The sequence below is a fragment of the Pseudonaja textilis genome, chromosome 9 (genome assembly GCF_049901715.1).
Source record: "Pseudonaja textilis isolate UNSWEBS1 chromosome 9, rPseTex1.2, whole genome shotgun sequence".
Lineage (NCBI taxonomy): Eukaryota > Metazoa > Chordata > Lepidosauria > Squamata > Elapidae > Pseudonaja > Pseudonaja textilis.
The window spans coordinates 7257529-7282320 of record NC_141998.1 but is presented as its reverse complement, the minus strand read 5'-3'; the positions used below and the strand labels follow the sequence as shown (position 1 = coordinate 7282320).

At 41.5% G+C, this 24792-nt stretch overlaps 2 long non-coding RNA genes across 2 annotated transcripts in view; one reads left to right on the top strand and one right to left on the bottom strand.

The window, feature by feature from the left end:
* The window catches only part of LOC148125026 (uncharacterized), a 62100-nt gene that overhangs the window by 21114 nt on the left and 16194 nt on the right, over nucleotides 1–24792 (top strand). The gene's annotated exons all lie outside the window — the stretch shown is intronic.
* The window catches only part of LOC148125025 (uncharacterized), a 39702-nt gene continuing 20418 nt past the window's right edge, over nucleotides 5509–24792 (bottom strand). Inside the window, exon 4 of the long non-coding RNA XR_015744655.1 lies at nucleotides 5509–8944. This is a non-coding gene — a long non-coding RNA (uncharacterized LOC148125025). The remainder of the gene's footprint in view (nucleotides 8945–24792) is intronic.

The window sequence follows — 24792 nt, the reverse complement described above, 5'->3', positions numbered from 1 at the left end:
AATGCACACCCATTCTCATTTGCAAGCTTCAGTGGCTTACTGAAAATAACTTCCCTTAATATATACAGTTTTAATGTAAATCTCTTAAATAACACATTAATACAGATTTCATAATTGTTATGTCCATTTTCCCTAAAGTAAGTGCTTTTTAATGTATAAGTTTGCATTTTTTTAATGTAGATTTCAGAAACGTCAGTTTCAGAAACATCTCTCATAAATCTGTGGGTATATAGATTTTTTTTTAACCAAAGAAAGATCAATGTAAACTGGGCCATTTCATGCTGACATCAGCAAATTTGCTGTCTTTTAAATCTCTGGTCAAGTTCTCCATTTCTAGTCAAGAAAAAAAAAAGTAGTCTCCAAATATAGAAAACAAAATTTAGAGAGGAATCCATTCATTGTTAGATGTTTATAAGGCTAGCACCATAGAATGTCCCCAGAGCTTTGTGTTTGCTGGTTGAATAAATTAAAAAAAAAAGCACCATCACCATTAATCAGCTGCAAACCTGCATAAATGATTAAGAAAAGCAAACTTTGCTAGGGCTGCAACTCTCCAGTAACTTTTGCATTGCAAATAGGTGTTGTCATTCTAATTATGGCTGTAAATTTGTTTATTCTTAGAATGATAAAGTGCAGCCCTTAATACCTGGGTCTAGAAATTGACCTTATCATGTATGGGATTTCATTTCCCCTTAAAGGCAGCATCAAAAGGACAATGAAGCATGGAAAGGAAACTTTGGATGCCACCAAAAATACCAGACCTTTGATACAAATTCTGTGTATCTCCTGCCCAGCACATACAAGACAGAGTAAGTTATCTAAGACCTACAGGCTAAATGCGATGCTCAGATTGCTAAAAGAATATTTGTAGCCAAGGGTTAAACTGAGGGGTCCTTGATGCCCCCTGAGCTTGGTTGTTTTCTTGCAGATGTTTCATGTGATGACCCGTAGTCTCTCAAAATAACCCCAAACCCAAAACATATATTAAAATCCTATAAAGCCTTCAACTTAACTTCACTGTTTTATTAGGCACAGTTTAAAGTTGCAAAAGTAAATAATGAGGCAAACAAAAAATCAAAACAAACCGCATTGATGAGAGTTCTGAAGAAAGCCGAGATAACTAATTATAAATTCCAGGAAAACTCCAGGAAAATAACCGAGAAAAGTCCATGGGAAGAACGCCACCTCTTTCAAGGTGAACACTAATTGACTTCAGCAATTCTAACTGCACAGTTGCAAACTTATATACATAGCTCCCACCTGCGAGCCACGAGGAGGATCATGGTAATCTCCTCTTGAGTAGACCTCACTTTTCCCTGATCCTCTCCTCCCTGCGTGACCTAGGATGGATAGGGGATGAGCCTGGATCCTCCTCTGAATGCTCAGCCGGCCTCTGCCCTTCCCCAGCCACCTCCACCACCTCTGGAGCCACACTCCCACTCCCTGTTGGCTGTTCCTCCTCTTCCTCAGAGTCAGACTCCACCAAAGACATGACATTTCATTACCATCAATGCACTGTTAAAAGGTAAAGATTTTCCTATTAGTCATGTGTGACTCTAGGGCAGTGGTGGTTAACCTTTTTGGCACCGAGAGCCGATACAGGAGCACATGTACACCAAGTGCCAAAACACATGCCCCAAGCAGCTCCCATCCTGCAAATGCATGCCAGCCACCTAGTCTTCCAGTTTCTAACACACATGCGCATGCAGAGACCAGCTGGCCAGCATGAGTATATGTGCTGGAGAGCTGCTCTTCTGGTTTTCAGTGCTCCCGCACATGCAAAGACCAGCATGCATGCTGGAACCTGGAAGAGCAATGGGCGATGGCATGCACAGAGAGATGGCTCTGTGTGCCACTTGGTTCACCATCACAGATCTACGGTGTGTCCCATAGGTTTGCCATCACAGATCTACAGTGTGGGGCTCTTTTCCGTTTCTTGGCTGAGGGAGCCAGCATTGTCCAGAGACAATTTCTGTGGTCATGTGGCCAGCATGGCTATATGCCAAAGATGCATGGAATGCTGTTACCTTCCCATTATTATTTAGTTTGATAATGAAATATCTGCAAGAAAACAATCAAGCTCAGAGAGCACCAAGGACTTGGATATTGATACACGCCTCTGCTTGCAGCAGAATACCCTATATCACCAGGCTAGAAATTTTGGGCTTGGACAATCTAGAACTACTCTGCCTATGGTTGGACTTAAGTGTATTACACAAAATTATCTGCTACAATGTCCTCTCAGTCAATGGCTACTTCAGCTTCAACCGCAACAATACAAGAGCACACAACAAATACAAACTCAATGTAAACCGCTCCAAACTTGATTGCAGAAAGTACGACTTCAGCAACAGAGTGGTCAATTTCTGGCATGCACTACCTGACTTGACTGTTACATCCTCGAAACCCCACTTCTTTACCCTTAAACTATCCACTATTGACCTCACCCCATTCCTAAGAGGTCTGTAAGGGGCGTGCATAAGTGCACAATCGTGCTTACCATCCCTGTCCTATTGTTCCCATTTATCTGTACCTATTTCAGAGGTGAGATTCAAATTTTTTAACAACTGGTTCTGTGGATATGGCTGGGTGGGCGTGGCTTTCTTTTTTTGCAGCCCCCCCCCCAGTTTTTTTGCCTCCTGGGCCTCAAGGAAGCCTCCTGAGGGAGGTGTTTTTGCTCCCAGAAGGCTTCCCTGGGGCCCAGAAAGGCAAGAAAAGGAGCCTAGAGGGGCCATACAGCACCTCCCCACACTCCATTTTTGGGCCTTTTGGGGCCTCAGGGAAGCATCCTGGGGGGCGTTTTTGCTCCCAGAAGGCTTCCCTGAAGCAAAAAAAAAAAAAAAGGAGTATGGGGCACAGCAACCCCCTCGCTCTCCCCCCATGTCCCTTTTTGCCTCCTGGGCCTCAGGGAAGCCTCCTGGGCAAAGCAGTAAGACAACAAGGGGGATCCTGGCACAGCTGATGTCAGAACAGCTGATCGTCGGGAAGGGGAAAAAAAAAGAAATACCGGGCAGGGGAGAATGCAGTCAGCAATGTCAGGCATGCGTGCGATGTTGCCCATGCACGATAAGAACTGACTAGGTGGGGAGGGGCGGATGGAAAGGGGCGGGGCCAGCCAGGGGCACAATTTGCCAGTTCTCAAAACTGTGCAGAATCATAACAAGCGGTTCTATAGAACCAGTCCAAACCAGTAGAATTCCACCCCTGACCTATTTCCTGTAAACATGAATAAACTCATGTTTATTCTTATACCTATCATTTTGTAAGTGATTGACAAATCAAATAAATAAATAAATAAACAAACAAATAAATAATAGATATCAGAACCCTGGAAAGAGCTGCTTGCTCTTCCTCTGGCAGTTTTCTGTAAATCAATCAAGGACAAAAGATGACATTCTAGTCCTGTTGCCATCTATAACCATTGATTACCACTAATTATGAAGTTTTTCCATTCCTCTGGGAGTCCCTGATGGACATGTTTGCCTATCTCTATGTATCTCTTATGCTTCAATATGCTGCTGCTGCTGCTTGCCATAGTCCATCAATGTTATGAAGCTCTTTTTTGTTGTGCCAGGAATGGTCGAGCTGAAAATTGACAGTTACGATATATGCACATATTCTCTCTGTTCCGAGCAATGCAGACAAGCTAGGAATCGAGCAATTTCTGCATTTGGGAATAACTCTAGCTGTCCATGCTAACCACGTGTTCCTTCCAGATGAGTGAGAGTCACAAACAGCTCTAAATTGGGTCAACTTCTTTCTTAAGCAGCAGAATCTTGCTCTTTCTGATGCATTCTAGTATATTCCTTGGAGTATTCTTTGCTCTTAGCTTCTGATCTGGTTGCTTCCAGGATCTGGCTCCTGCCTTGTCTTCAGCTCAGATGCTTTCCTTGGGGTTTCATCTATCTTTTATAGTTCTTCATCAAATTCCTTGCCATTAGCTTCCTGGCTTCTGGCTCCCAGCTCCTAGTTCATCCCATATTCCTGATACAAAGAGACATTGTAATTGTGCCAAGAGAGTACAAACTAAATTGCAGAGATCCTTCTTGCTCAACCGAGTATCCTCCAAATGTATGGGGAGTGGAAAAGGCTGGTATCAGTGATCTCAGCACATTTTGGGTATACCAGGTAAGGAAACACTGATCTAAAATGATGGAAACACTGGTCTAAAATGATGATGAACTGAGAGAAAGAAAATCATAGGGCAAGAAAGAAGGGAAAAAGGCCTTTTTCATCCAAAGACCTGAGATTGAGCAAGATATGCTAACTGGAGGGATTTATAAATTCTTCTGGTACAAAGCAGTTGTTCCATATTTGAACAAATCATTGAAAGGGAATCAAATTATAGACAAATGCCAGAGAAAGTTGGGTGACTTATCAGAAGTGAAACTTAAAAAGGTTTGATATATTGAGATGATTGGAGTCAAATGGAGTTGATTTTATTTCAGGCAACTAGACTTGATAAAGTGTATACAGGTGCTATATGTGGTTTGTTTGTGTGTATGGGCAATGGGTCCATGGGTGCCTATTTAGTGAAAGGGTGCACTAAATCAATTTAGCCGTTAGATTTTAATGAGTGTATTTTTGCCTTCAGTTAAATATTTGAAACAAAGCTTTTCAACACTGTTAATTAAACCCCAAGCTATTAAAGAGTTGGTTAAAGAAATTAAAGAGTTGTTCTTCTTTACATTTTTGTATGCAATGTGAAGTACAATCTTTTTGAACTGTTCTTAGGAAACTTGTTGTTATCATTGTCTTGGTTCCAAAACTCATACCAGGCAAACATTTTATTTGAGGGTTGAGGGATCAAGAGAAGTTACTTTGCCCCATTCCTATTTCTACGTTGTCTCATCTCTCTCTGAAGAGAGAATATTTCTTGAATATTATTGAATGCTTCTCAGGATTCAGGGATTGTATCCTGCAACATTCAAAAGCTTTTCAACCAATGCATTTAACTGTTCTGTATGCGCATAATACAGGTAGTCCTTGACTTACAACAATTTGTTTAGTGAGTGCTTGAAGTTACAATGATACTGAAAAAAGTGATCTATGACCAGTCCTTGCACTTATGACTATTGCAGCATCCTAATGGTCATGTGATAAAAATTTGGATGTTCGGCAACCCGCATGTGTTTATAATGGTTGCAGTTCTGGGGTAACATAATTGCCATTTGGAATTTTTCCTTGCTGGCTCCCAACAAGTAAAGTCAGTGGGGAAAACTGGATTCACTTAATGTGATTCATTTAATTGCAGTGATTCATCAACATCCATGGAAAAAGATCATGAAATTGTGTGTGATTCATATAACTGCCTTTTCAATGGAAATTCTGTTCCCAATTGTGGTCATACATCAAGTGTATGGTTCTTGACAATTACTATCCTCCTCCTCCTCCTCCTCCTCTTCCTCCTCCTCCTCCTCCTCCTCCTCCTCCTCCTCCCTCCAATAAAATGAACCCTTGTTATATTTCAGTCTTTTTTCCTAAGGTAATGCATCTAAGAGGATTCAATTTTATTAATAGCTTGAAAGTTCCATAAAATTCAGGAACTAGTTAGCTGCAATTACGCTTTCATAGGATTTACCGGAGTAGTAAGCCTGACTTCTTTGCCTGAGTCAGGACACTGTTAGTGGCTTAAATGTTATTTTCTTTGAAACTGCTACTGCCAAAAGATTGCCTAATCATTCCATTGAAATAATTCTTGTTGCTAAGTCTCCAGAATGGTTGAATCTTAGATTTTTACTAAAGACTGTAGGTTTGCAAAATTTGCACAATTGTCAATTTGCATTGCATAATAGCTTACTTTTTTCCAGGGAGCAATAGAGAGCCATTCATTATATTTTCTTCTGCCAATCTGGCAGGATAAAAATTTGCCCTTAAATAAATGATGAGCCGGGATGTGCCTCTTTTGCTAATAACAATTTTTGCTCCCCCTCCCATTCCTCTTCAACCAAAGTGGCTGACAAATGGCAGTGACACAAAGAATCTGTAAAAGGGGATTGTGATATATGCAGGAATCCTTCCTAGACACTCAACAACCTTATCAGCTCCAAAACCTAGAACTAAGGAGAAATTTCTTGACAGTTAGAACAATTAATCAGTGGAATGGCTTGCCTTTAGAAGTTGCAGATGCTTCAGTACTGGATGTTTTTAAAAAGAAATTGAACAACCATTTGTCTGAAATAGTACAGCATTTCCTGGCTGAACAGGTGGTTGGACTAAAAGCTCTCCAAGTTCCCTTTCTACTCTTTCATATTGTTACGCATGCCTCATTTTGAGGAAGAATAAGGGAAAAAGGGAAAACCATCACTAAATATCATGGAGTTGCTCTGCGAGTGAGATGGGTGGTCTCTAAGTCTAAATTATCAGTCAATAATTATTCCTTCAAGTCTCCAAATGTATGGTAACTGCTTTCCCCTACTTACTGTTGCAAATTGGGGAACGCCATTTTGGAAGAGCACAAATTTGAAGTCACTACAGGTATTCCAGAAACAACTTTTTTCCATAAAGAGGAAAATGGCCTAACATTTAAAAAGGAAATATGGAGAGATATTTTTTTTTAAAAAAATAATTTATAACACAGGTAGTCTTTGACTTATAACAGTGCATTTATTAATCGTTCAAAGTTACAATGGCACTGAAAAAAGTGATTTATGACTGTTTTTCACATTTACGAATGTTGCAGCATGTCCATGGTCATATGATCAATCTTAAAATGCTGAGCAACTGACTCATATTTATGACAGTGGAAGTATCCTGGCCAGAGGTGGTATTCAGCAGGTTCTGACCAGTTCTGGAGAACCGGTAGTGGAAATTTTGAGTTGTTCGGAGAACCGGCAATACCACCTCTGACTGGTCCCACCCCCATCTATTCTCTGCCACCCATTGAGTCCCAGCTGATCGGCTGGGTCTTCTTTGGTTGCCCTGCACAGGAGAAGGGAGCTGGAAAGCAGGTTAGTGGGGTTGGGAGGGAATGGGGATTTTGCAGTATCCTTCCCCTGCCACGCCCACCAATCCATGTCCACCAAGCCACGCCCACAGAACCGGTAGTAAACTTTTTTGAATCCCACCACTGATCCTGGGGTCATGTGATCTCTTTTGTGACCTTCTGACAAGTAAAGTCAAGGGAGAAAACCAGAGTCACTTAACAACCTAGCTACCAATTTAACAACCACAGTGATTCACTTAACCACTGTGGCAAGAAAAGTTCTAAAATGGAGCAAAACACATGTAACAAACATCTTGCTTAGCAACATGCATTTTGGATTCAATTGTGATCGCAAGTCGAGGACTATCTGTATTGGAAACTCCATTATAGCATCAAAAGGATGACCTTTTCCTGGACAAATGAATCTCTTTAAATTAAACAGCCATCCTTCTGGCAAACAGCTTTCAGATGTCATCTCTATAATAAAATTAGCTCCATTCTGATGGATCAATTTCTTTCAACTTGCATACTCAAAGGTATTTTATTAAGAACAAAAACGTAGAATAGGCCAACAAGTTCCATATCTTGCAATCTTTCTCCTTCCATTAGGGTTCCTGTGGCTTTGTTCTTGGACATACCGCAGGGCTGGCTGAAAAGAACAGGATATTTTATTTAAACAGTGACTTAAAGGAACAGCTCCTTTTCATCTGACAGCTTAGTGTTTGTGAGAGGCTACACTGATTGTAAGATGAATACAATTACTATGCGGTTTGCTTCTCTCAGCCATCCTTCTGGAGCAAAGTGGACAACTGTGGTCCACGAACAGCTCTTGCAGCTCCTAAGGATGGCAGTGCTGGTTTCAAGGGGAAACAGAAGAAAATAGGTGCGTTAAGTCTCCAGCAGAGTTTTATCCTAAAAGCAGCCCTCAGAACTAAGCAAACATTGATCCTACCATACGTGATATTATTTCATCAGCAGAGATATAATTTCCTTTTCAGCTTGTGTATCAGTTAGCACTAAGCTTTGAGCAGAATAACAGAGTTGGAAATAACCTTGGAGATCTGCTCAAGCTGGAAACCCTATGCCGTTTCAGACAAATAGTTTTCCCTGTATTTTACAACACACAGTGTTGCATGTATGAGCATGACCCTTCCTTAGAAATAGCTTGGTGAAAATTCTTGAGATCTATGGTGTAGGTTCTACATTCAACTGCAAATGTACCTGTTCAATTAAGGATTACATATGTTACTATTAGGGACTGTTTAAGGCTTTGCTGGTTAAAGTGTTGCCATAAATATAAAGGGATAAGACGGTATCTTCACTTGTATTGCTAGAATCCCCTGCTCTTGACTCAAAGTACATCTGACATAGTTTGTGTGGGTTTTCCCCATCTAATAGACCCAGATTAAAGCTTAGAATGGGATCAACCAGGGAATTGTGGATCTTCATATGAAAGGGACAGAATCAACACCTCACATCTCTGCTATAAAGAGCTCATGACCTGCCTTTCACAGTATTTGTCATATCACACAGCAGGCAACTTACACCCACACACTTAGATATTTTGTCCTCAATGCTCTGGATGGGGAGATATTAATCAAGAGTACCTACAAATATATTCATACCCTGAAACTAAGATAATCATATATGAGGTTCCCTACCTGTTAATCATGCAGGACTAAGCTAATCAAATTATCTGGTTTGTTCCCAGCAGGCAACTGTGCTTTCTGTTAAATAACCCATATGTACCACAGTACACAGAAAGAGTGGCCCCATTCTTTACCCATTACAGAATTCTCAGAAATGGTTGGATCTTCATGTGATCTGAGTAAATCCAGTTTCTGTTCTGAATGGGACTTTGCTATCTGGTGTATTGTGCATTTCCCGCCAGTTTTGCAATCGTTCAGTTAAACTTCTACAGCTACAGAACATGTCTGTTGAGAGACAAGAAGCTTCAAGAGAGCAGGTGGTTCCAATTCCTTTTATTGGTGAGATTCCCATGGATGGTACTGAAGCCTCCTTAAAGAAAGGAAAGAGAAAACTAAGATAAAGAGAGAAAAGGAATTCACAATTTCTGTCTTCTCTACCTCCATTTATAATAGAAGAAGCATGTATAATTGATGTCCTCCAGCATTCACTGCTGGAACAAATCCAAGCAAGTATGAGAATGGAAAGCTTGCACGCAAGTTTGGTTTGGATATTAAGGGCATTCTGCTCTCTTTTGGCTATTGCGGTCATGGGCCATACATGATTAGAAAAATAAGAAAAGTTCCTGAAATAAACATTGACAGTGCCAGAGTAGAAGTTATTATATCTTAAATCTATCCTTTTTAAAAACTCTTACAATGCAATTACAGGGGGAAAAATCTCTATATTTAAGTGTTCGTTTAGTCAGAATTAGATGCAAAGATACTTGATTCCTCCTCTGATTTTCTCCAGACATAAAACCACTAAGCATAATTGCAACCTATCATATATTAAAGCAACTGCAGAAGTGACTAGGGACTACACAAAGTGTCTAAAATAGTGTTAAATTAATTATTGATTTGATCTATCCAAACTTTTTCCTGCTGAGCTACTAGCCCCAAGTAATTAATATACTCAAATATGGTTACATGCCAAATTATTTAAGAGGCCCTAAGGGCTGATTAAAATGGACATAAAATGGCGTTCTTAAAATAGTGTAGGTTTGGAAAGCCATTTCACCCATCTTTCGGATGAAGAGAACAAACTGAAAATTGATGGTGCAGTTGGAGTTCTCAGACATCTAAAAGACACCATGTATCCTTCATTAGGAACTTGTAAATTCTCCCATCAATATGGAAATGATTTTGACTGAATCAGATTCATCATGGATTCCAAAGATCTAAAATGTTCCAATCTCACATTCATGTGGCTGAAAGAGGATTTGGGTAGGGGAGACATGATTTAAACTGATTACATGTTTGCTTTAACTCTATTTCAGTCCACTGAATGCACTGGCAAAAATGTTTTAATTGAAAAAGAATGGAGATATATATATATTTCTTCATTATTTCTATCCTAATAATTTTTGAGAGTCAGTTTAGTATAATGGTTAAGGCGCCAGGCTGGAAACTGGAAGACTATGAGTTCTAGTTCTGGTTTAGGCAAAAAGCCAGCTGGGTGATCTTGGGCTAGTCACTCGCTATCCACCCTAGGAGGGAGGCAATGGCAAATCACTTATGAAATCTTGCCAAGAATACTTCAGGGACATGTCTAGGAAGTTGTCAGGAGTTAAGATTCAAAGACAATAAATAATTTCAATTTAAAAAGATAAAACTAATACAATACAAAAGAATAAAAAGAATAATAGAACATACAGAAAATAAAAAAAAATAGAAGCAAACATATGAAAGGAAAAAAAATAAGAATGTGACTTGTTTGTCTTTTATAACGTTTTTGAACATAATCTATATATAGGGGCAGGCACTTCTGGGTCTATTGTTCACAAATGTTCTTCAGTAAGTCCAATGTTAAAATATTTTGCTTCCTTCTGTATTTGCAAGATGAGTTTATGTGTAATTTTAATCTTATTCCTTTAACTGTAATCTTTTGTTCCTTTTAAAAGTCTTATTTTATTAGGTTTCTTTTTAAATTCAAACAAAAACATTTTCCCATGGGAAGGATTTTATATATGTAGGGAATATATAGTTCTTAAACTTCCATTTGAAGCACCCTTTGCTAAAGATTGAAAAGAAACTCACCCCCAGTTCTATAAAACATTGATGGAAACATTTCTTGTACCAGAAAAGCAGTTACCAACCAATTTATGGAAATAATTAGAAAAGAAACAAAATTTAGAGTGCTTTCATCAAGATTGCTATCACTAGTATCTCATTTTAGAAAAATGTGAAAATAAATAAATAAAAAGGATAAATATGGATACTCCTTGGGTAATTAATTATTTCCCAAACAATTAAACAAAAACTAGAATTTGGCCAAAAAAAAAGCTTTGGAGTCCATATTCAACAGTTTGAATCAGAAGCAAGTAGTGTTTGATGGCTGGTGAATTATTTGTAAAAGTAATAAGGCAGGAAATAAATGTGTCAGGGAATTGCACAGTCGGTATCCGAATGGAGTCAGAAATGCTGACAAAAATTGTAGTTTTATATAAATAAATGTATTCTACAACTATATATGTAGCAAATTAGATAGTCAGGTGAATTGGTGCATCATCAAGTAAATCAACATAGCAGGAACATCATGAGGTAAATTACGAGCTCACAGGGCACACAGAAGAAAAAAACAAGCAAAAATGGAAACACCCCCTTTTCACCCACAGCAAACAATCACAGCTCAGATTGTCTCATGAACTGGCTAGGTCTCTTCAACCAATTAGTTGTGTGTTGTTACTCATTGTCCAATCCTTCACTGCTCCAGCTATTAAATTAAATATCTTAACAATATCTATGTATGTGTGTATGCTTGGAAACAAAACCTAGTAAATTACCACCTTACTGGGTCACTAGGAGGATCAGTTAAATATTCATACAAATATCTATTCTTCTTATACCAATAAGACTTACATATCATTTTACAGTGCTTTACAGCTCTCTCTTAGTGGTTTTACAGAGTCAGCCTTTTGCCCCCAACAATCTGGGTCCTCATTTTACCCACCTCGGAAGGATGGAAGGCTGAGTCAACCTTGAGCCTGGTGAGATTCAAACTGCCAAATTGCAGGCAGCTGATAGTCAGCTGAAGTGGCCTGCAGTATAGCACTCTAACAACTGCGCCACGAGGTTCAAGGATGCCATAAGGAAAAACAGTAAAGCAAATAAATTCAATTTAGGAGGCCTGGAAGATAATACTAATTTTATTTCCATCTGGTTACAGCTAAATCTAAATTCAAATTTTGTTCTTACTAGGATCCTATCTACTATTATGGGATTGTTTGATCCTCTGTTCTGGGACCTTGCAAAGCCTGGGGGAGGAAAATTCACTTCTCACCTGAGCTAATAAAGTTCTTAAAATGCTGTTCTAGGATCAAGGAGCCAGGTTTTTGAAGTCCACTTCTAGAACTTGAGTTTTGCACCTTGACTTCCTAGTGGGTGAATCAGGAAAGTTTCAGTTAAAATACGAAACTTCACCAGTGAAAGTATTTCTTCTATCTGGGGAATAAAGCTAAAACTATATAAGAACAATCAGCAATCTTCTTATTATTGGAGATCCTTTTCCTTTCCTTTTTTCTTTATTTTACAGCAGAGTAAAATAGATCCCTTCAGCCAAACTTAAAAGCTTAATAACCTGGAAAGAAAAAAAAAAGAGTGTACTGGGGATAGATTTGACTCTGGATATCCCAGGAGACCAGGTGCTGCTTTGCAAGATAAATAGGGCAAATGCAGTATTGGGTGTTACCTGCTCTAGCATGTTCTTCAAACATGCAAACCAGCTTCAGCCTCAAGCTACAGATTTGGTAAGTCTACCTGTCTGGTTATGGTTGCTGAAAGCTCATTGATAGTCCGGGGCTGCATGAATATAGAAATGCAATATCAAATGCCTTAGCTAGCAATGTTTTTCCCACCTCTTTTTAATGGTAGTGCCATTGTGCTACTTTTAAATCTCTCCTGCAATGGCAGAAGGAGTAAGAAAAAGCAGCCTTAATTACTGCAGATGAGATAAATCAGACTTGTCTTGTTAGAAATGCAGCAGCTTCCTGAGTGATTCTGCCAATAAGGGCTATTAATTTTAGACTTTGAGAGACTGTCTACCTAAACAGAGATGCACACCATAGCACTGAAATGCTAAAAGCTTTTGGATCCACAAGACTTGGAAACCTTTGAAAAAAATGTCCATATCTTGTGGGTCGACTAGCCAGGAGCTATAGAAATGACTTGCTTGAAAGACATTTGAAGTTTTTTGAAAGTCATTTGAAATTTGAAATTGAGATGATTAATTCTTCCATATTGGTGGATAGGCTTTTTGGTTAGATAAAAGTGATTTGGACTCAGAAGGATTCTGCAGCCATTGCTAAACTGGGAAGACTTTTTAAATGGGACATCAAATTCAAAAAGTCTATCACAATATTTAAGAGAACTATAATCTAAAAGTATAAATACATGAAGAGTTTATTCTCAGAGGAAATAATAATAGGATGGTCTGACTAATCTGTCCTTTCCTCAAAAATGTCTAGAGATACATCTACTCTGTTACTCTATATCATCTATATCTACATGCCTGTCTGTCTTCATCTATTTATATCAAATATTGCATAATTGGGTAGTCATTCCAGGAAGTGTTAATGAAAAGAAAATTCCTAGGAGAGTAATTTTCCAATGGGCTCTTAGATGTTTGACATGTTTTATTTTTCTTCAGTTCCTTACTTCCTGAACTAGAGGTGGGGGTATTGTCTCTCCTAATAATGCTGCCCTCAATCTCCCAGCATTCCTCATAATTGGAAATAATGTTTGAGGCCACTGAAATAATGCCTATGACTCCGGGACTTCCCATCTCTTGCTGAAATAAATGAAATGTAGCTTGGCTACAGGCCTATTGTGTAGCATAGTGTGGTTATGAGTAGAAAAGAAAAGGAGATTTGTGATGTTCCCATGGGCATTCCAGGAACTGCAGTCGGGTCTATCTGTTTATATTATATCACATGGAAATAATGCAGCATAATCAATAACAAGCATGTTTCCTTACTATATTGACTTGTGTATAATTTACCATATATTGGTAGTTGACCTTTCTTCCCAAGAGCTTCCAAGCACTCTCATTTCTTTTTCATAGGCTTGTAGCTGTCTATTGATAATTTTCCACCTCTTTGAGTTCTATTGATTTTTAAACAGAGCTTGAACACAAGGTCTCCAATATGTACATATCTGTCCACCCTTCACCAAACAGCTAAAAGTAAAGATTTATGAATGTTTGCTGATATAAGCTGAAAGCATGAGATGTTCAGCAGGCAGGAACCACACTTTCAATTTTTAAGAGAGGGACAGCCACGATCAGGAGGGTGATAATAATGTAAAATGGACTGAATCGTATCTTGGAAACCTGATAGATTGTGAGAGAGTCTGCTCAATATGTTCCTGGTAAATGGCAGGACCATGGACATCCATGAATATTAGTCTTAAAAGCTCTGGTAGGGCTTTTGCCCACAGAAGGAGAAGAGGCAGCTCTTTTAAACTGGCATTCTGGAGCTCCACCATACCACAAACCTATAAACGGAAGTTCTGCTCTGCCAGCTGTTTCTCTGGTATCTGTTGTCTGGTACAGAGTCACAGGAAGCAAAGTTAAATTGTATCAGTGACTGCAATTACCCTTGGGCAGATAAACCTGGCCAGATCTGTCTGTAACAAAACCATATCCATTCATGATTTGGGGATGGACAAATAGGCACACTTGGTGTATATTATCAAAATTTGGTTGAACCAGGGCAGCAATCCACTTAGCAGGGGTTTCAGCTCTCACAAAAAGCTTTGAGATCAGGGCTGGAGAAGAGGTGACTTGGAGATCCCACTGAATTCACAGTTCTTGCAGGAACCGCAGGTGGAGAGTATGGTAAATGGGATCTTGCTCAAGTTCAGCTGGCACATCATGTGGGGTCTACCTCAGAGTGATATTGTGGCTTATGCCCCTTTTACTTCCATCTGAGACTATTCTAAATGGAGCTGCTTGTAAAGATCACTCAAAAACTTCAGATGGTCCAATGTGCAGTGACTTCCAGTGTTAGGTGGAAGTTGCTGAGGGAAGAGCATTGCACTAGTGCTCTAGTTAGCATTAGGTTTTTGGGGGAAATTGAAACTGCTGCTCTTGATCTCCAAGGCACTTTTATGTTATGGGATCAAGGGAGCTTCAGGATGACTACATTCTCATGCTGATCATTTCATCTTGCATCCTGTGGTTCCTCACTTCAGAGAGGCTGAGGCGTCAAGATGCTGAAATTTTGGAATGGCCTCCCAGTGGAATTAGGCTAATTTTTACTTTAATAGATTTTTGGAAGTAGCTGAAAATGGATTCCTCCAGATGGCATTTGGGGCATGGTGCTATCTTGGATGGAATTTTATAAATCAATGGCTGCTGATCATGTTTTATTCAATTTTATATGTTTATAATTTTCAACTAACCACTATGTTTGGCTATTATTGTAAATCCAGTGAACCACCATAAGTCTTTTGGGATTGTGGTGGGATATACATAAAATTAAATAAATGAACTAATTAGTTAATTAGTTGAAAATCATGTATGTAGGCAGGATTGCAATTTTTCATTTCTGAAAGTTAGGTATATTTTACGGCATATGTTATAGGTGCCCAAGGATCACAAAATCATGACTTGTACATCTTTAGTCTTCTGTTCAAAATTACAGGAGTGATTTTGAAAGTAGGGGAAAGCTTCATTTGTCAAAATCAAAATAAATCACTGTACAATGGATTTTCCTTGTGTTGGTTTCTATTAGTGGATGAGTAGGGGTTTGTTAGGGGAAAAAAATCAAACAGGAACATTTCCGTATAGACCTGTGAACATAAAACAATAACGTAAGATAATGATGAGACTATTGAGACTAATTTTAAATCATTCAAATATTTCACTAAGAGCTTTGTACAAAATTTTGTAAAGAGACCCTTAATTACAGATTGGGCAGATTGAAGCTAATGTGGAGACCAGCCAGTTTATTCCCAATTGTTTTGTGTTGGGAATTTCATTTTCATCTTTGTTTTGTTTTATTATTCACAAAATGATTGGCAAAAAAGAAAAGTGGGAAGAAGAATAAGTGCGAAACAAAAGGAGGGAAACATTTCAACTAGAGTCTTGGGAGATGAAGGGACTTTAAAGAAATTGATGGACTGACTGAATTTGGTGGCATCCTTGCTTTAACATGATGTAATGTTTTAATTATAGCCCTGAAAAGAAGATTGAATTTTGAATATGAATTTTGGATAAAACTTTCTGAATATGATACCCTGCAAAGTTTTGCAGTGTTAAGAGTCTAAGTAGCTCAAGACTAATTTTTGAAGCAAGTTGGCTATTTATTTATTTATTTATTTATTTATTTATTTATTTATTTGCCTTATATGGTGCCTATTTCCCAATAAGGTGACTCTGGGAGACTTACAAAACATAAAAAGATAAATAAAAAACAATTAAAATTTTAAGAACTACAACCCCCACCCCCCTCAAACTTAGGACCAAGGAGATGGATGGCACAAGGATGAGTTCTTTTGAAAAACCAAATTTTCTAAAACTGAATGGAAATTCATACTTCTTAAATCCTTATTTAGAACCCTAAACAAGGATATGCCACACTTTGTAAGGTTGTTTGAACTATAGTAGTAGAGTAAGAAATGTTGAATTGGGAACAGACTAGAAATGATTCTGAGTGATGAAGAGATTTTTAAGTTGGATTTTATTTGGATTGGGAAAAATTAGCTGGTCACAGAAAAAGATTGCTTCTTCATTTATTTTTATTTTTTTTTTATTTTTTATGTGATTATTATTATTTTGTATTCCTTGTTGCCTGGCCCAGTTGGTTATGGCTTTTGGTGATGAATAACATCACTTGGACTCTGTTGTCCTCTTTGTTTAACTGTTTTGAATTTAACTGTCATCCTATGGGATGAATGAAGAAATAGTGCTTTGAATAACAACAAACAATATGTGCAATGATCCTGGATCATGGCCAGTCACGTTGTGTCCTGAGGTAAATCACCCAGTAATAACCATTCCTCAAAACATCTTTCTTTCCACTTACTTCCAAAGCCTACATTGAATTATCTCATAAACTAAGAATTCTAACAGGACTGAAATTCTGAGATCTTCTTAACATGAAGTTCCCCAAATGTGTTGCTGAAATCTACCCAAATGGAATTGAAATCTATGGGAGCCAGTCTTTGCAGACTTTTGTGTGACAAACATTTATCAAATTTAGATACCACCCATCTCATTATCAGCACCAAAGCACATTAAATAAACTGTAACTTCATACCACCATTTCTGTCTTCTCTTCAGGCTTTATCCAATTCCTTCAACAATTTCTCATAAGACTTTTTGTTTTATTGTTAACCATTTTTGTCTTCCTGAAACCTAGACCAAGGACTGGACACAACATATCCCAATGAGCTTGGATGCAATTCTTCTTGGATACAAGCCAATTGTGTTATTTTTTAATCACACTGGACTCACAAACCATGTTCAGTTTGTGATCAAATATAGTTTAGGATCTTCTTTGGCAAGTTTGACTGATATACTCCCATGCCTCTATTTTATTGCTTCTTTCAATGCCTCTGCATTTTTATATTCATAATTCCCCTTTATTAACTGGGGTGCAATTTTCCTATTAGAGATTTTCATTTTTGGATTCAGATGTGGATTCTTGTTTGTTTTACATAAAATTCATAGATTGCAAAAGTCAGCTCTTTTTCTTGCAGAATCTTCATTTGCACTTTTCCCCCCTTTTTTCTTTACTATGGATTATCCTTGGGTATTGACACTTGACCTGCAAAATGGGCTTTCTTTTTCGTAGATGTCATGCAAAAATATCCCAAGATACAATAGATGCTGGCAAAAGCAAAATGAAAGCAGGATCTAATTGTGGACATCATTCTAGGTGACACTTTCTGTCTTCTACCAGCTTTTTGCTGTGGCTTATGCAGCCAGTGAATAATTTGCTCTGAAATCCAGATATGATGTAATGCCTGCAGTGGAACCCTTTGGGCCCTGAACTCAAAAGTAAAGAATACATATTCTGAATCTGTATCAGAACAAGTAGAGATTAAATGAAATGGCACATTTTATAGTGCTGAGTCACTGAGCCTTTGAGAATCAATGTTATGGTGATAGAGCATTTGGACATCTCTCCTCCTTCAGGATTTTTAACTCTTTCTTCCCTTCCTTCTAAAGATCTTCCTTTTCTCTCTGTAGTTTTGCTTCCAGGGGGATTCCAAGCCATGCTGACCTTTTAAATAGTATTCAAATCAGGACTAATTATTTTAGTGTCTGCCAGGCCAACAATGGATCATCATAACACCTTTTCTTCTGAATGTAGGCAATTTAAGCTGTTCCAATATATCAGATGAATCATTTTGGTACAAGCTAGGCTAAGCCATTGGGCTTTAACTTCCTGGATGTTTTCCAAAAGGAATTGGCAAAAATGGCTGAAATGACCATTTGGAATGAAACTGGAGAGGTTGCATCATACATAAATGCTGAGAACATAACTTTGCCTATCACTGACTTGCTGCCCTCCAAAATAGTCTTTCAGCTGATAAACCACTCCTTTCTCTCTTCTCAGTTGCTATAATTAAAAACAAAACAAAACAAAACAGGGTGGGCAATCCATAGCCTACTGGCTGCTTGCAGCTCTAAGAGCAATTCCAGATCATGCCTAGGAGAAGGAATGGCAGAATCTTCAGGCAGGGTTAAAAAAGGGATGAGGAATACTTACATAGCCATAAGTATACTAAGCTCAGAACTCCCCACCCTCCAAATTCTAAGGACCCAATTAATTCCAAGCACTGCTAACCATTAGGTAAGAAGATACTTGTGTATAAGCTGTTTAGCAGTAAACCAGTTTAATTGGACCTTCATGTAGTGGTGCAATTCAACCGGTGTAACAACAGCATTAAAAAAGACCATTTTTAGCTATAATACTTACCTTCTGCTGCAGCCCCGTGAGTAAAACAGCTGATGTGCAGCAAACCACTTTCCACGTGAATCAGCTGTGCTCAAAAACAAGGAAATAAAGCACAGGAAAAGGGCAGGGGTGGGTGCACAGGGCCAAATGATCAGTGGAACTACAGGTTCGCCCAAACCGGTAGAATCCTACCCCTGCCTTCACGTGTGGCCCTGGTCTTTCATCCCTGACATTACTCCACTATATTTCTGTTGCAACACCCAGTTTCAACTTCCTTGTATGCCTTCAGAAGATGCAAAATATTACAGGTATACTAAATGAGGGAGATTGGAAGGTGAATTTCCGTAGTGTGGACATATTCCAAGAAATCATAAGCTTTACTCTAGCTTGGATATTAAACCTAATTAGGAAAAAAAAGCCCTGAGGATTTGAAAACATGATTATAATTTAGGAGAGATTCATGAGCCCTTCTGGTTAATTTTATCATTGCATTGATCATGTGAATAAGATATTTACATTGCTGGCAATATAATCTCTTGGAACTCTTTCTTTTTAAGTAGGATTTTTGTTTGGATCTACCAAGCAAATAAGGGAAAAAAGGTGAAATGCTCTTGCTCTAATGAAACTGTTTTGTTTCTTCTTCATAATAGGCTGTTGTTTAAAAAAATATCTCTTTGAAAATATTGAGGTCTTTCACTGATGATGGGGAAGAGGAGATTTTAAAAAGAATGTTTGCCTCTTTAAATACCTCAGTCTTTCAGTCTGATTTTTTCTCCAAAATATCTAAAGCCCCACCCTGCTTTCTGCAGTATCTGCCGTATTGTTTTAAAAAGTCTTCTGGGATTCTTAGTCAGGAATGAGCAGATCTGACATCAGTCTGCAGCACATGCCCACATAAAAACATGCTGCAGATATCTTGCAGAGCCACTTCCTATAGAGAAGAGAATCCCATTTTCCTTTTCTCGATGCAATTAGAACTACAGAATGCAGTTTTCTGGAAGGATGTTCCATGCTCCAAGTTCCTATGGATTTAAGCCTGTCCCTGGGTTGGACCATTTCCAATTCCAGGGACAGAAATTCATATAATGGAATGTCCCATCTCTGCATAAATGAATAAGTAAAAAACAAAAGCAACCAAAAAAGTTTATGAATGAAGGCAAATATACATGTCCCAGGATAATGTTGCAGGATCCAATCTGGGTCTGTCACCAGGACCAGAGGTTTAGTCTTCTGAGCTGTTAAGTTTGAGCAATGAGAGGCTGAACCAGAGCATGAGTGCAACAGTACTTTATTTTACAAATAAAGGGCTGACCGTGCTTGCCAAGCCTGGAACTGGCTCGCAGCAATCAGCAGCCAGTTGGACCCCGCAGCCTGCTTTTATAGCTGGCTGCTGGGGAGAACCAACCAATGGGAATGGGGGAATAACGCCCACACAAAGTGAGTGGACCTGAGTGAGAACTCCTTGAGTCCTCAGGACATAACACCCCTTCCCCCAGATGCGAACACGCATAGTCCTTGAGGTAGATGGGGGTTTGTGTTGGCGCCCGGAGCGGCGCAACTCGGGAACATTGTCTGACTGTTCGGTATCAGTCTGTGACGGTTGAGCTGGCATAGTGTCGCCAACACTCTCTCTGGACTGGGCATCCTCGGAAACCACCGGGTTGGTTTCTGGGGTCAAGCTCTCGTGGGTTGGATCCGGTTGGTCAACTCTCTGGGTGCTGTTGTCCGAGTTTGGGCTGACCGGAACGACCGCTGGCGCAGACTGGTCACTGGGTGCGGTGTGGCTGGGTGGCGGATGATACGGTTCCCCTCGACTGGAGACTCTGGATTCTTGTTTGCGAGGTTGCTGAGGCGCCTTCTGAGTTGGTCTATGTGTCTCCTCCAGACGCGACCATCCTCCAGCCTGACTCTATACGATCTCGGCCCGGTGACGGCGATGACCTCGCCCGGAATCCAAAGTGGGTCCCCAGCGAAATTCCTTGCGAATATCGGCTCCTGTAACATAAAATGTCTAACCCCGAAGTGGAAGCGAGGGAGAGTCAGGGCAGTATTGTGGGTGCAGTCTATCTAATACAGTCCTCAGGCGCCGGCCCATCAGAAGTTCCGCTGGGGACTTATTGGTGACTGCACAGGAGGTTGAGTGCTGGCTCATCAGGAACCGTGAGAGTTTGTGGTGCCAGTCATCTCTGCCAAACCTAGCGAGGGCCTCTTTGGTGGTCCTGACGGCCCTTTCAGCCAACCCATTACTCGCAGGGTGAAATGGGGCTGTGAAAATGTGGCGAATGCCTAGGTTGGCTGCAAAACGGCTGAATTCTACTGATGCGAACTGTGGGCCATTATCGGAGACCAAGGAGTCGGGTAGTCCATGTGTAACGAACAGGCGCGTTAACACGTTGGTGATTGCTAGTGTGGTGGTCGTGGATAGCTGCGCCACGTCTATCCATTTGGAATAAGCGTCCACGACCACTAGGAACATCTTTCCATGCACGGGGCCGGCCAGATCGATATGGATTCTAGACCAAGGGCGCTGGTGCTCTCCCATCTGGTAGGGGTGGCGATGGGGGAGCAGGACGGGATTCCTGGCAAATGCTGCAGGAACTTACCCAATTGACAATGTCCTCATCTAGACCCGGCCACCACACGTAGCTGCGTGCCAACGCCTTCATTCTCACAATGCCGGGGTGTCCCTCGTGCAACGCTTCCAGGACTCGAGTGCACAGCGAGGTCGGAATGACCACTCGAGTGCCCCACAGTAGACAACCCTGCAAACTGGACAGCTCCTGCATGCGAGTCTTAAAGGGTGCGAATTTGTTATCAACATTGCCTCCCGGCCACCCCTCCTCACCCAGTCGAGCACCTGGGCGAGCGTTTGGTCTGCCTTGGTTTTGGCGGCGATGTCAAGGGCGGTGATGGGCAGGTCCAACTGGGTGATTTCAAAAATGGCATTGACAGGAGCTGGGTCTTCAGCCGGAGCGGGTAAGGGGCAGCGACTGAGCGCGTCAGCGTGGGATAGAGTTTTGCCCGGGCGGTGGATAAGTTTGTATGAGTAGGTCGCTAGGAAAAGTGTCCACCTTGTCATCCGAGGGAGAGGACTTGAGGTGTCTGTTTGTCGCCGCCAGTAGGCCCAGGAGGGGCTTATGGTCGGTGACCAGTTCGAAGAAGTGGCCAAAAGGAATTCGTGAAACTTTTTCACGGCTGCAACAGCTGCTAGGGCTTCCTTGTCTATTTGGCTGTAATTTCGCTCCGTGGCCGAGAGCGCCCTGGAGAAAAAGGCGATGGGGGCCTCGGCGCCATTGGCGAGTCGGTGACTAAGGACGCCCCTAATTCCAAAGGGGATGCGTCTGCTGCCAGTACTAAAGGAAGGTTGGGGTCGAATTGGATGAGCACTGCCTCTGACGTAAGTAGTGATTTGACGGCGTTAAACGCCTGGTCTTCTTTTGTGCCCCCAGTGCCACGGTGACTTTTTGTCTAGTAATCTGTGTAGGGGTTCGGCTACTGAGGCTTTATGGGGCAAAAAGGATGCATAAAAGTTTAGGAGCCCCAAGAAAGCTTGTAGCTCCGTTTTGGAGGTCGGTGTGGGAGCTTGTGGATCGCCCTGACCTTGGACTCCAGGGGGTGAATGCCAGAGGCGTCAATTTTATAACCCAGAAAGTCCACCTGTCTAGTGGCAATGGCGCATTTTTCTTTTTTTAACTTGAGGCCATGCTGTCTGGACCTCTCTAACACTGCTCGCACTCTCTGGAAGAGTTGGGGTCTGTCCCTGGCCGAGACCAAGATGTCGTCAAGTAGGGTACTACACCAGGAGGCCCTGTAAAATCCGCTCCATGAGGGATTGAAAAATACCCGGGCAACACTTATGCCAAATTGGAGACGCTTGCATCGGAAGGCACCTCTGTGAGTGACGATGGTCTGAAGTTCCGCTGTTTGGTTATCAACAGGGAACTGTTGATATGCTTGAGACATGTCCAATTTAGCAAAAATACTGCCCGGTTCGAATGTGTGCAATAAGTGCTGAATGACGGGCACGGGTAGGCGCTAACTTGTAAATATTTATTGATTGTTGTCTTGTAGTCCGAGCAAATTCTCAGGCTACCATCTTTTTGAGGGGTGTGACAATGGGCGTCTCCCACTTGGCGAAATCTGTTGGCTCAATGACCCCTTGTTTTAGTAGTTTATCCAATTCAGCGTCTAGTTTTGGTCGAATAGCAAATGGAACTCTACGTGGTTTTAATCTGATTGGGACTGCCTGGGGTCAACGGTGAACGAGATGGGGTTCCATTATAACACCCCAGCTCCTCGCTGAACACATCTGTGTAGTCAGCGAATAAGGAGTCAGTGTCTGAGGTTGAGACAGCATGGACTCCTGTTAACCCTAGGCCGAGGTGGGGAAACCAATCGAGCCCCAATAAGGTGGGTAGATTGCCGTTAACTACCACTAGAGGTAGGTGGCCTTTAAAAGCTCTAAAACTGACAAAGAACTTGCCTCTGCCGATCACGGGAATGGCCTTCCCTGGTAGTCCTTCAGACCGAACTGGCATCTCTGAAGCCGGGTAGTAGATAGGCTGGGGTGGAGTCTCTTGAGGGTGTTCCACGAGATTATTGAGAGCGCTGACCCTGTGTCAACCTCCATGTGGCACGGTTTACCTTCTAGGGAAACGGAGAGAGAAATTTTACTAACAGAGTGGCAAGTACGCCTGGCAAGGCGGTGCGTGCGACAGTTTAATACTTGCCTCTGTGGTCCCGAGTGCGAGGACGGGGTCTTTGTGCAACGCTTTGGGGGCTTGGCAGACTCTCGCAATGTGCCCCTCTTATGGCAGTTGTTGCAAACAGCTCCTTTAAACTTGCAGGTGGCCCTTTGATGTGATCCCCCACAGGCTAGGCACAGGGTGATGTGCTTGGGTGGACCGGTGTATTCTTGTTTGGCCCCTACCTGCGACCGTCTGTCATTGGTGAGGCGATGGACATCGTTCTCATCGTTGTGGCCTTCCTCCGCTTCCACCTCTTCGGAATGGACTGGGAACGCTGCTAGCTTGGCGCTTGGGCCCTGAATTTCGGTGGCTGAGTTCGTTGCTAGCTCGGCTGCTAGGGCCTCCTCTACCGCTCTTGCGAGGTTGAGGTCTTTTTAGCTAGCAGTCGCCTCTGTAGGTTGAGATCCTTGACCCCACAAACTAATTGATCGAGGAGCATGTCCTCCAGGTATGTTCCAAACCCGCAGTGCAGGGCTGCTGTTCTGAGGGCGGCCATATATTGGTTAATGGTCTCCTTACTTGATTGCTTCCTCATTCGGAACGTGAACCTCCTGGTGATTTGTGAAGGCCTGGGAGCATAGTGGTTTGTGAGGATCTCAAGCAACTCGGACCACAGAACGTTTTTCAATTCTCTCGGCGCCACGAGTGCTGCAGCGGTATCGTAAGCGGTGGCTCCGCAGTAGATTAGGAAATAGGATTTTTCCGATGCTCTCCCGCATCCGACAGGCCGACCGCATCGATGTAATGATTGAAACGGTTCTTATACGATTCCCACTTCTCTTCGTCTGGTTTAAACGCCGGGAATACTGGATTGGAACTCATGGTGCTGGAACGGCTGGGCTACCTGCGGAAAAAAATCTCTCTGGGACTACGAACGCTCGTGAGTTACTAGTGATATCAGCTCTGGAGAGGTTTTTTGCTACCCTCTCTTTCTCTCTCTCTGGGTTACCACGTTGGCTGCTAGCCGTTGGAGGTGTCTTGATTCGCGCCAAAAAAGTGGGCGTTAGTGACTCTCTACAGCGCTGTGCTGTGATTCCTACTGGCTCGAAATTCAAATGACACCCGTTTGAATTTCGCGCCAAATGCAGAGCGGCTGCGGCTCGCAGTGCTTCACTTTCCCGTGAAGGGCTAACAAGCGGCTACAGACGCTTCTAACTATTTGACTCAGACCGCTTTCTCTGGCTGCGGATCTGCGTTTGCTCTTTTTGATCGCTCGTTTCGCTAGCTGACCGCTCTCTCTGGCTGCGGATCAGCGTTTCCTTGTCGCCAGCCGATCGCTCTCTCTGGGCTGTAGATCGGTGGCTAGTGACTCAGCGGTTGCAAGGTGCTTCTGGTAGCCATCCCATCCTCGTCGCCAGTGTTAAGTTTGAGCAATGAGAGGCTGAACCAGAGCATGAGTGCAACAGTACTTTATTTTACAAATAAAGGGCTGACCGTGCTTGCCAAGCCTGGAACTGGCTCGCAGCAATCAGCAGCCAGTTGGACCCCGCAGCCTGCTTTTATAGCTGGCTGCTGGGGAGAACCAA